Here is a 13619-nt window from a genome sequence, read left to right on the forward strand (position 1 = left end):
ACCTGCTTTCTATACTAAATTCACTGGTAGAGGCCAGCAGCAGGATGACTAATAGAATCAAAGTAGCCTGCAAGGTAAAGACTCCAATGGAAGCGGGATAGGCCTGCAGGGTAGTGCGAGCCTTGAAGATTTGATTCTATTAACCTGCTAAGCTGAGTAAAGGAAACCCTCTTCAAAGACGCCACACAGATATTTATATAAAGGGGGCAAAATGTAGGCCTCAGGACGCGTGTGGGAAACACATGTACGAATAAGATAAGCAGCCTTGAAAAACGCTGGCTCTCAGCTCATTCCCAGGACTTTAGTACAACAGAAATGAGGATAAGTACGTGTGTTATTGGAGATTTTAGAAAGAAGCCTGGACTCCAGACACCTCCAAAACAAGTCTCATCCAACTGTCACCAATGGCAATGAACAGTCAAGGACTAAGTGGTATTGAAAGGCAGACAGAGACTTTATCAGATGTGGCCATGCTAGAAAGAACAGGTAGAGGAGTCCAGTGACCCCAAGTCTAATCTCAAGGGGCTGTCATGAGTATTACTAAAGTAGGGGTAGGTTGGGGCAGACATGATATGAGGTATGTGTACATAAGCAGGCCTGCTCAAGGTGCAGTCCCTCCTATCCTCTTAGCAGTGGTCTGCCAAGGTGATCTTAAGAAGTCCTTCTTGCTGTCCTCATTTCAGGGGACAAGCCTCATTCTCACGGGATGGTGTCTTCTGCTTCAGGGTGCACCTTGACATGATGGAGCACTGCCTTCCTGAGGCTAGTGGAGTAGGATGGCTTTCCTGATAGGTTCTGCTGTTCTTAGAATCCAAGGTGCTTGCTGGCTTAGGACAATGGCTTATATCTTTGTCTTCAGGTCTGAAAGGGGACAAGCCAAGTCAGAAGGATATCCTTTGAGAATTAACATGGGAGGAAGTGGGCAGGTGACCCAAGTAAAGGAGGACACAAAACCAATGCTAAGGCAACTTCTGTCCTGTGCTTGTTGATCTTGTGGGCCTAAGTGAGGAGTTCATGCTCTTTAAGAAAAGCAACTTTGGGCTGGAGAGATAACTCAGTGGTTAAGAGCACTGACTACTCTTTCAAAGGTCCTGAGTTCAAATCCCAGCAACCACATGGTGGCTCACAACCATCTGTAATGGAATCTGATGCTCTCTTCTGGGGTGTGTCTGAAGACAGCTACAGTGTACTCATAACTAATAAATAAATAAAATTTTGAGAAAAGAAAAGCAACTTCTGGGTACCTGCTTCACATTAATCAGGTAACTCTCCTAGACCCTGACCCTAATGTGCTAATGCCGCCGCCCCACATTCCAAGTGTCAAAGCCCAAGTACTGAATAAGAGAGTCCAAGATTACTCCTCACACTTGTCTACTGTCTTATGGCCACTCTCCCCAGAGGGGCTCAAGGTCTAGTGGCTCAGTAAGGTACAGTATCTAGCCAGGGGCTGGCAGTTCTAAAACTACCAGTAAGGAGCTGCAGGCCAGATAACAGAGTGAACAGTCAGGGATGTCAAGAGCAATAGAGCTGGGAAAGCAGGAGCCAGGACTGTTGCAGGGCAGAAGCACGGATAAGAGGGCTACAGAGAGCCAATGAGAAAAGCAGGGCTGCTATCCCTGATACTAGGCTATCTCAGTGCACAAGGGATGCTTTACTCCTACCATTCTATCACCACTCTGTCTGTAAGATACCCACTTCTTTTCCCCAGAAAATCCCACAGGGAATAATAAGGTGTGGAGGTGGGAGCTGGCCCACATCATATTGATGAGGAATAGGGAGGCCCAAGAGCTAACCCAGACAGCTGAGCAGACACTCATTGGCAGAGCTATAACCCATATCATCTGAGATAGGCAATGTATCAGCCTGGGGTTGACTTTGCTGTCTCTGTCCCCAGGGATGTTTAGCAATGTCTGTTACTGTCACAACTGACACCTGGTAGCAAGGCCAAGGAGACAGCCTAACATTCTACAATATCCAAATGGTAGCTCCCTATAAAGAATGCTCCAGGTCACTCAGACCCCAGTGTCACCAGGGCAAAGGCTGAGGGTGTTACCAGGATCTCACAGTGTGTTCCCTCAGCTCTCCAGTCCTTGTGAGTTCCCTCAGATGACCTCAGAGGGATGCACAGAACATAGTATAGAAGGAAAGATAGACTTTATCATAGATTAACAGGCAGTTCTCAAGGGTAACAAGGAGCTATGCAGAGGAATATACTCTAGGGGAGGAGTAAACAGAGCCACCACTGTGTAGGGCATAGACTTGAGAGAAGAGAGTGGACAATAGTCAAATGACGTAATGCCAAGGAAAACACACTCAAGGGGTAGGAGTGGACTATGGACAGAGAGATCACTGTGTAGGGGACCCTTGAGGGGTGAGAGTGGACAATAGTCAGAGGGATCATTGTGACAACCTCCATGTTTAGGTAGGTCTTATCTTATTTGGTGAAATGTATTGAACAAATGGCCTTCCTATGGGTGCTTTCCTGCCCAGGTGACTGGCAGGCCCACTTGGATTGGTCATGGAACAGGTGGTGTTATGTTTTTGTTCTTTATCAGAGTACCTCCAGTTATACAATATTTGTATGAACTTTGGCCAGATGTCATGTCTCTACTCAAGGGCAAAGACAAAGCTCAAAGCCCATTCTTTTGAAGAGTAATCAGAGTCTTGCAGTTTCAATTCCAGGCCTTATGAGCTGCTCATTTGAGGAAGGGGCCGCCCAGTGCCCCTCAAACCTTCTAATCTACCTAACAAGGCTTGCCTAAGATTACCACAGGGATCACCAAAAGTGAAAATACAAAATCTGCTCCCCACATGACATCATCATCGCCTTTTGCAATTCCTTCTCAGAATTTCTGATCTGGTGAGTAAACTCAGTGATTCACTGGTAAAAAGGAAAGATTCCTTGAGGGTGGGCTTTCAGACCAGTTTGGGCAACAGAGAGAGAGAGAGAGAGAGAGAGAGAGAGAGAGAGAGAGAGAGAGAGAGAGAGACAGACAGACAGACAGACACAGACACAGACACAGACACAGTCACAGACACAGACACAGACACAGACACAGACACAGACACAGACACAGACACAGACACAGACACAGACACAGACACAGACACAGACACAGACACAGAGAGACTGACTGAAAAGGAGGAAGAAGCACAGGAGGAAGTAGAGGGATAGGTGGAAGTGAGTTGGAGGTAGGACTAGGAGGGAAGAGGTGGTGAAGGGGGATGGGGGTGGGGGTAATCCTGAACCAGGTCAACCAGTGCCAAACACTCATACTGGCAATGAAATGACTAAATCCCAATGACAGCCTCACTTTACCTAATAGTCCAGATCTGTGGAAGTATCCCTGTGTAGGAGAAAGATGCCTGAAGATAATCAACTTAGAAGGAAAAAAAACTAAGGAAAAGGCTATCACCCTTTGAAAGTTGCCTTCCCTTTGCTCTGACTTGAGCTAGGCGTTTTTCACGTTAAATACAAGTTAACTGGGAAATTACATTTCTATTCTTTTATGATACTGATTAGGGAGGAGGAAAAAAGTCTGTCGTAAACAATAGAAGGCAGCATTATTCAGATGACGCTTCAACTGCAAGTTTGGAACACTGCCTGTGGCTAAGGAGCCCAAATTCTTAGTGTCCACTGTACAGGAAAATGAACGAGGAAACCGAGAACTCTCAGTGCTGGACCACACTCCCATAGGGCAGTGCGTATTTCCCAAGAGCTGTCTCAGAAGCCCCTGGAAGGCTGGTCATAATTTAGATTGCTGTTTCCAGCTGCATTGGGTCCAAGCTACTGCTGGGTAGAACCTGCCAATTTGCATTTCCAAGAGTTTTTCAGTGTTGTTGGGTTCCACACCCAAAATCCATGGCTGTGAGGCAGACCCAGACTTCCAATGTAGCTAATAGCTGACAATCTGTGGAACTGACTTCTTCTCTGTAGTTGGCAAGAAGCACCAACCAAGTAAGGTAAGTTTTGGTGAAGTGTGTGTGTGTGTGTGTGTGTGTGTGTGTGTGTGTGTGTGTGTATGTGTTTGTGTAAGCCAGAAGACAACTTGTGTGTCTTCTGCCACCCTCTCACTGGCCTGAAACTCAGCAAGTAGGTTAGGTCATCTGTCTAGCAAGCCTCAGGAATCTGCCTGTTTTCTATCTTCTTAGTGCTGGTATTACAAGCATAAGCCATCTTACCCAGCTTTCTCTCTTCTTGTGTGTGGATTCTGGGGATAAAATTCAGGTCTTTGTGCTTGATAACAAGCTATTTCCCAGCTGAGCCATCTCCCCAGCCCCTGTGCCTCAGTTTTATATACAATCCATGCACCCCTTTAAATAAGATTTCTCAGCAAGTTGTATATAAAGAGGGAAAAATATTCACTGTATTGTGAATTTTTCTCTGTTGGTCCCTGAGCAGCAAGGCTAACATCAACTGTAATGACTCATGGTGCTATCATGTGACCCTCATAGGACATGAAAAAGAGTACAAAGTCACTATAGTATTCTGCCACTAAATCTATATCTCCAGGATAATCTCGAGCAAACATCCTACACCATAAATGACCATATTTTCTAAGCAACAATGTTAAGGACCACTATAGTAACTGGGTCCATTTCTCAGACTGTAAAATGGGTGCCTTGAGAGCTGTATGCTAAGGGGGTCCTAGAGTCAATCCCCAAACCAAAAAAGAACATTAATGGAATATCTGTAGCCATATAGCCAGGTGTATAGCTTTATTAACACTATGCCAATGCCATACAATGACAATGTACTGTCATTAGATTAAGATGCTCACTCACAGATTAGAAAGTGAGCCAGGGCACCAGGAAGTCTGCTGGTATCACAACTCATCTATGCAACTTTGATAATTTCAAACCTTAAGTTGAACCATCAGAGCTGTGGGACTGTAAGAATTTCCTGGACTCATTTCATAATATGGAGATCTGGTGGCTGGGCCAACCCCTCTCTTAGTCATTTCTTGTTCCTTTTCTGCACAGGAAAAATATTAACACCAGGTCCAAGGTATGAGGGAAGGGTGCATAGGATTGGAAACTTATTGGACAAATGCTTTTCAGGAGTAAGACATATGTTTGCTCGAAAATGGTAAGTATTTGCTGACCATAATATCACAATGATATTAGGAAATGGAAGTTTATGAGACAAGATACAATGCAGAGCTATATGCTCCTAACTAAGGTAACTGTGGCTAAACTCAGTTTACCTAGGGTGATGGTTACTTTTAGTTATCAACTTGACACAATCTAGAATCACCTGGGAAGGAAGTCTCAATGAGAAACTGTGTAGACTAGGTGTTGATTGGTTATAGTTGTGTTAAGTAAGTAAAAAGACCTGCCCACTGTGGGTAGCACCATTCCCTAGGCAGGGATCCTGGAATGGAGAAAGCAAAATAGCACTAGCATGTATCATTTATTCCCTGCTCTCTGCTTGATTGTGGATAAATGCTTCAAGCTTCTGCTCCCTTAAACCCCTACAGCAATGAGATGTTATCTGCAATTATGGGGCAAATAAATCCTTTCTCCTTTAATTTGCTTTTGTCACAGTATCTATCTCAGCAACAGAAACAAAATTATGATACCCAGTTGGGCATCAAAACCTTAAAAAAAACACCCTCAAAGTTCCTGTCCAGACTCATGTTCAGTAAATCATGTATACATGCCTGGAACTTTGAGATCTGCCTACTTCTACCTCTTGAGGGCTGATATTAAAAGTGTGTGCCACTATGAATGGCCTATATTGAAAGAATTTTGTAATGATCAGCATTTTAAGAACAAGTTTTGCTTGTTCTAAGCACAGGACAAAGATGTAGCTTAGTGATAAAGTGTTTACCTCATATTTTTAATCCCTAGTACTAGAAAAAATAAGAAATGTAAAGAAATATAAGTAATGATCTTTGATATTTGTGATGATTTTCAATTCTTCATAAGATATTCCAAGTTATTTTATAAATTTCATAGAAAGTATTAATATTAATTTTGGTTATAAAATTCAGGGAAAAATTAAAAACCTATAACAAACATTTGAATTATTAAAACTTTCATGTTCAACAAACAGAAACCACATCACATATGGGAGGCCAGTGATGGCCTGGGGTTGCTAATGGGCTCTTTCTTGAGTGGTATCTCAACCAGATAACATTTGTAAATATGAATGCTCAAGGGCTCAACACAATGCTAAAAGAAATATGCCTTTCAGTTTTCTCCAAAAATGGAACCGGCTTCCCTCTTGCCAAAAAGTCCAAAATTACAGTTTTGAATTCATTCCACCAACACATGAGCCAGGCTGTGGACTTGACCAAGAGTCAAAGTACACAGCACTTCAATATAATGAGTTAATCTTAGAACATTAAATAAAAACTACAGAGAGTCTTCCATATCTGACTGAAGCACGTATTTAGAGACCAGGCCTTTTGTAAGACAATGGAGGAAGGTATGGAGGAAGTCACCAGGGCAGCCCCATGATGGAGTTAGTGTTCTTATAAGAACAGACACCAGAGAGCTATCCCTATTCCCCCACGAGGTCACATGGGCATTTGGCAACCTGGCAGCCACTTCCAAGCAAAGAGAAGCTTCTGCATAAAACCTACCTTAATAGGCATCAGAAGCTGCTTCTTCAAAAGGGGATTGCTCCTTAACAGGACCCACAAGGCCAGAGCAGAGGATCTGGTTTTCATGTTGAGGCTGCCTCCTTTATCTCCTTTACTTTGGTCAGACTTCTGCTGGATTCTGCATGGATGTGATGATCATCCAGTAATGTCCATCAACAAAGGGACAAGCCATCTTGACCTCTGAAAGGCTGAAGGCTCGGAGTTATCATCCAAAACCTGCAGTTACCCTGGAGCCTAGGAGCTATGAAAGTCTCACAGAGTCAAGTCATACCTCCTCCTCAACTGACAATGATTCTCCACCATGGTGAGGCGCCACCTTCTTCTCAAAGGAACGAGAATGACGCTTCAAGCAACGATGCCAATGCCAACATTCCCAGACTACTCTGTAGAGCAAGGATGGGGACAACAGTCAACCAGTTGACACCTGGACATGGCTGCTTGACTCTGTGTGCTTCCTGTCCCCTGCCTCCTTTCTTCCTCTATTTAAACATAGAGCTTACATAGGTACCCCAAAGAAAGACTCAGGGAAATCACTGGAATATTTTATATGATCCTCTTCCTGACCTATTGATTAGATCTTCTTTCCGCTTTCAGTCCTCACTGGTCTCTAGTTGGTGAGTTGAGGCAGGTGGTGAAGTGAGAATGTGCTGGGGCCCCCAAAGCTGAGTTTTGGCCTTGCTCTTAGAGCTCCAAGGTATCAATTTCTAATGCTTACCCCACATGGTATGTGTTTTGTTAAAGAAGCCTGGGCATAATAAAGCAAGGCTGTATGTAAAACCAAACTAAGTGAATGAGACACGTGCTCTGGGTAAGGTACAAAAGAGAAATCCCTAGGAGCAGACACACACCCCAGGCTAGCGCCAGAAATTGCCAGGGTTCCATGTAAGACACTAGACCTGGATATAGAAAGATGATCACACTGAGCCAAGGAGTCAGGAGACTGTACTATCCACCAGCATTATGATCTTGACCTTTTGTAGCCTTCCCCAGAGTCAGCATTATGAATGCAGAGGCAGTGTCCTGGATACCTCTCATTACCAGCATCTGGAATTCAGTAGAACCACACTGCCCTGACTGAGCAGAATAGAAGGAGCTAGAGTACCAGGACATTGTCACATGACCCTGCTGGCAGTTCTTCTAATTGTAAAAATTATGCATCAACAAATCGGGGGCGGTGTGGCATTAAAAGGCCTGTTGTGCAGCCATGTGCCCTGGACTCCCTCCCAGCTCAGCCACCACCAGCTGTGTTCCCAAGGGCAAGTTCTAACCTGTCCCTGTGCCTCTCTCTCCTGATCTGTGATATCAGATGCAGTTTTTAAAAGGCATCACCATTTCTGAACTCTAGGGTACAATGCAAGCATTAGTCACTCAACGAACACACTATATTATCATCTGTTATGAAAAGAAGCTCCCATTTTGTCAAAGCCCCCAAGTGACATGGGTTTCAGCTTTGGCTAATGGAGAAAATGTTTTCATGGCCACCAAGGCCAATTCTGCTGCCTCTGCTCACAGCAATCTCTTCTCTGTCACAGAATACACCCACACATACTGGCTTCTGGTGGAGTATGTTTCTCATGTAGAGATTTTGGAGTTGCAATATATAGGGAGTGAGAGGACAATCAGAACTCTAATCTTGAACCTGAAACCCCCAAAGGGCATACCAGGACCAGGCCCATGCTAACAATCATCAAAGAAATATACTGAAATCCAGGCCCAGAGCCCTCCTTCCCTCAGCGAGATTTTTAAGATTTACTTATATTTGATGTGTATGGGTGTTTTGCCTGCCTGAAATGTCTGTGCACCACATGCATACCTGGTGCCCACAGAGGCCAGAAAAAGTCTTCGGCTTTCTTGGAACTGAAATTACAGATGGTCGTCAGCTGCTGGTGCTGAAAACTTGCGCGAAGGGCAAGTACTCTTAACCATGGAACCATTTCTCCAGTTTCTAGGATTACCTTAAGAACTGACTTTTGTTTATGTAAATATATGTGAATGGATGTATGCTTGCAGAGACCAAAAGATGGCATTGAGATTCCCTGGAGTTTAAACTAAACTCAGGTTGTCTATAAGAACAGCAAGTGCTCTTAACCTCTGCAGCTATCTCTCCAGCCCTTCTCCCAATCCCCAGAGATTACTGATTCCTTGGGATGGGTGAGACACTGCGCTCTAACTTCTCCATGAGATGTTGATGCAAGATGTACCCACAGTGCACACTTAAGAGTATTACCTCAAACAGTGCTTTCCTCTAAGGGAATAAGTAATGTTTGTTCTTGAACCAAACCAGAGAGAGCATGGCCCAGGAATACAGATACAAATCAAGCCAAATACTATGAATACCATGTTCAAGAGTGAAGATAGTTTCATGATGTTTTTACAAAGGGAAAAACAATGCCAGCACTCAAGGTACTTTTCAAGAACATTGGTGGGAACAGCATGCAGGCAGATTACAGTCCGATGCTGTCCGATGACATTGTCAACTCTGGGATGGGTTAGAAGCTCATGATCTACTAAACTAATACATTCCACAGTGCCTTACCTGAAAATCACTGGGATGTTACTTCTGGCACAGAGGTTAGCAATGAATGTCTGTTAAGGGGACTACAGAAAGCCCAAAATAATTTGACTCTGAATCTGCACCATTCCTACTCTCTACAAACTTCTAACTAGTCAATTGACCTTGAGTCTTTAACACAGGTACGTGTTTCTCTGAAAACTCCTGTTCTAAGAAGAAACACCAGTAACCAGGACTCTTCTCCTTGGGAGTCTCTCTAGCACTCACACAGAAATCAGCCTGGTAAAGAATTCCCAACTAGCCTGGAGTCTGTAGGCAGCTAGTATATTGGCTGCACTCCAACTATAGAACTTGCATTTGGACTTGGGGACTTATCCCTCAAACAATGGACACAATGATGATACGATTGTAAACTGTAGCCCCATCCTTCTGCCTACCCTCATGGAATGGTCTCTCATGGTGGTACCTATTATAGGGGGCACTGGAGAGATGACACAGTGGTTAAGAGCATTGACTGCTCTTCCAGAGGTCCTGAGTTTACTTCCCAGCAACATGGTGACTCACAATCATCTGTCATGGGATCACACTTTTCTGGTGTGTCTGATTACAGCAACACTGTATTCACATACATACAATAAATAAATCTTCTTTTAAAAAAAGATTCTGTGTGCAGCATATATAAGAAATGTAAGAGGTGCACACAAGGTATAAGAGAAACTCAGGATCTTAGACTCCTGCAAAGAGAATCCTACCTATGACCTGTGACAGAAGGTAAAGAGGGTGAACTATTGTATTTCCAATATGCAATGTCCCATGTGTACTAATGTATTGGGACACAGTTGTCAGCTGGTGAACTCTGGGGTAGATTGGATCCAGAAGACACTGACCTAATGGATGAAATTAATCTTTTGGTGGATTCATAATACAGTCATGTTATTGGGATGTACTAAAATGCAGTATGTAAGAACTAATTGGAGGAAGTGGGTCACTGGGACTATGTCCTTGAGCTACATCTTGCCCTGGTCCTTGCTTATCTTCCATTTCAGTATTTCCTGTCCACCATGAGAATGATAGACTTGATACCACTACTAAGATTTTTCTACATTACCATAGGCCCAGAAACAACAGTCAGCCATGATGAACTGAACCATGAGCAAAATAAATCCTTCCTTGCTTCCAGTTTTATGTCAAATATTTTTCAAATTCTTTTTTGCACATATTTTATGGAGGAGGTGCTACAGTGTTTCTATGTAGAGCAGAAAAAAACTTATGAGAGTCAGTCCTCTCCTTTTTTTTTTTTTCTGTGTGTGTCCCAGAGGTTAAATTCACAACAGACTTAAAGACAAGTACCTTTACCTGCTGAGCCATTTCACTAGCTGTCAGCCATTTTTGTCACAACAGAAAAATCTAACACAGTGACCCTTCTTACAGCCACCCACAGAAATTCAGCAAATCTGACAGAGCAGGTAGCGATTCCCTTCCTGGGCTCTTCTGATTCCACACACATCCCTGAGACCACATCTGTGAACTACATACCAGCTGCCTGTGGGTATCACTATGATGCCAATGATCCTAAGAAAGAGAAGAGGAGGAGGAAGAAGGGGGTGGGGAGTAACAAGGGTTGCTGAGGATGTACAGATTAGGATCTTCAATGTTTCTGGTGAGTGTAACAAGGTGTAGCTGCTGGGGAAAGCAACATGGTGGCTCCTCAATAAATCAAACTTGGACTTACTGCCTAAACCAATAAGCCCACTCCTGGGTGTCTGCCTAAAAGAATTGGAAACAGCATCCAAACAAAAACCTGACCCTGAGTATTCACAGCAGCACTGTTCACAAAAGCCCGATGGTGGAAATTTCTAGAACCTTGTCAACAGATACAAGCATGAGACTTGACTTGTCCACATGATAGGGTTGCATCTGGCCTTTTACAAAAAACGTAATGGTGAGACTGGCTACAACACAACTGACCTTGACTATATTCAAGGTATAAGAAACAAGGTGGCAATGAGTCTGCGTGTATAAAATTCCCAAGGCAAGTTTATCAGAGACACAGTATTGAAGTAGGGGTTGCTTGGGACTAGAAGAAAGCCTTGCACAACTAGAGGTGAAGGTTGTAAAGCATCAGCAATGTAGTAAATGTCACGGAGCTGTTAACTTTACCACAGTTAAAGTGGTCAATTTTATGCTATGTCTACTTCACCACACAGTTTTATCCCTCAAGCCAAATGGTCACCATCTCCTGAAGTTCTTCTTGGCTGGCTTTCAAAAATCACCACAGTTGGGCCTGCTGACTATCCCTTATAGAAAGAGGGGTCAGGAGGGTCATGGGACCTTCACATGAGTATCCAGACACCCATTCTAACTAGTAATACCTAATTCCACTCTAATTCCTGGTGGTCTTATTGGAAAGGATAAAGGTAGGGAAGGACGAATGAAGAGTGCTTTGTCTACACAGCTATAGGGCAGCCATCATCTCTACTGCATGATAACAGTCCAGTGTGGCTGCATGATTTTGTACCTGCTGTAACCTCCTCACCCATGCTCTTTAAGTAAACGCAATAAACACGTTGGTGCCCAGAGTGATCTTTGGTGGACTCATACATTAATATGTCATTGGGACCTAGGAAAAAGGAATAGAAATTGCTTACATCCATCCCAGAAAAGCAACTTAAGCAACACCATAATGAATTAAGAACAGAAAACCAATGTAGACAAGTCAGTGGGCAATGACTTTGCAAGCCCAGCAACCTGAGTTCAATCCCAGAACCCAGGTACAGATGGAGAAAGAGAAGTGACTGCAAGAGGTTGTTGAAATATATACTGTGGCAGCTGCACGCCCACACATATAGATATCATACACAAAAATAGATAGATAGATAGATAGATAGATAGATAGATAGATAGATAGACAGACAGACAGATAGATAGACAGATAGATAGACAGACAGACCTCTGACAGCAAGAGCTTAGAATGAAAGAGAGAAACAATGTAGATTAGCCATGAAATTCATATGATAAAGACATTGGTGGAAAAGGCCAGACTCCAACTGGGCTTAGATTTTGGACACAAGCAAGGAAGATGTCCAGACAGTGAGTGGCATCAAGCTGAAAAGGAATAAAAAAGATGATGGACTTGATATGGTTGGGGCCTGGGATGCAGGAATGAAGTGTGAAGAAGAGCTGTGGGAAGAGAAGCTGAAGAAATGCAGTAAGTACAGGAACAGACCAGGGCTCCTCTAGCCCCCATATCTTCTAGGAGATTTGACAAGTGTGAGGCAAAGTGAGTTGAGTAGGAGTCAGCTCTCCAAAGTGCTTACTCTGCTCAGTTCTACAAGGACGCACCAATATCTCATGTCTGCAGACCTGGGCTTAAAGGACAACAGAGCAACCTCTGTGATAGCCTCAAGCAAAAACATCGGGGAGGGATTGCAGAAACCAGGAGAACATTCCAATCGTATCAGTATCCCTGCTGGGCCCCCATGTCTTTTCCTTGTCCCAGTCCCTTGGGACTAAAGAAACAAAGCAGAAATGAATGGACTTGGGAGCCCTCTAAAGGCAGGGACTCAGATTCTGGGGTTGTGCTGCTGACATTCTGTCCAGGCACCAGTGGGGACACAGGGACTATGTTGTGTTAAAAGACTTCTTAGCATTCTGTGGGTCTTGAGAAGTGGCACACACAGGCTGGGCTAGGTCCTATGTGCTCTGTGTGTAGAGTTAAGCTGTAGAAATGGGTGAGAGTGGGAAAGATGACAAAGATGTAACCCTTTGGTACCTTTAACACCATTGGCACTTTTGGCACCACTATTTGAAAGATAACCCTTAGCATCCAACATCAATTAAACCTCAAATGCTTCGGCTTCTCTTCTATCATCTTCAATTCCTGCTGAACTAAAATATACCCTCCTGGTAGGAGGAGAGATCTGTCAATTCCCCAGGCTTAGGAAGCAAGATTCACCAGATAAGAATTGCTGGGGAGAGGAGACTGGCCAGCCATGATGCCTCCAGGTTGTGCAGAAAGCTCCAGGGATGCAGCTCTCTGGGTTCCTGACTCATGCTAGATGGACTTTGGGGTGATAAAGCTGCCTTTGAGTTACCCATGCTCCTGTAAGGAACCTCACTCCCTCTGCTATGTCACCTCAATAAACTCACTGGTTTGTTACACTAGACTTGAGTGGAATCTTTCCATTGATCAGTTGTCAGTGCCCTGTAGTTTCTGGCTACTTCACTGGGTTCTAATATCTACCACTTTTCTCCATCCCAGTTCCTTCCAAACCTACACACACACACACACACACACACACACACACACACACACACACACACACACACACACACATACACTATGTAGGTAAGAAAGTTTAGAGGGGAAAGGGGGCAGAAATCTCTTTAGGCCACTTCTTCCTGATTAGGAATATTGAGTTCCTTGAGGTAAGTCTAATCTTAGTCTTCTCCAACCAGCAATTAGCAATCCAGCAAGCAAAGCAACAATTCAGCAA

At 43.8% G+C, this 13619-nt stretch overlaps 1 long non-coding RNA gene across 1 annotated transcript; it reads left to right on the forward strand.

Moving 5' to 3' along the window:
• Positions 1-2639: 2639 nt before the first annotated feature.
• LOC148007833 (uncharacterized) lies at positions 2640-9775 on the forward strand. The gene is made up of 3 exons (XR_015655373.1): positions 2640-2860; positions 4984-5089; positions 6716-9775. It is a non-coding gene; the product is annotated as an uncharacterized LOC148007833 (long non-coding RNA).
• The last annotated feature ends 3844 nt before the right edge of the window (positions 9776-13619 follow it).

Source organism: Rattus norvegicus, chromosome 1 (assembly GCF_021556685.1).
Source record: "Rattus norvegicus strain SHRSP/BbbUtx chromosome 1, alternate assembly SHRSP_T2T, whole genome shotgun sequence".
Lineage (NCBI taxonomy): Eukaryota > Metazoa > Chordata > Mammalia > Rodentia > Muridae > Rattus > Rattus norvegicus.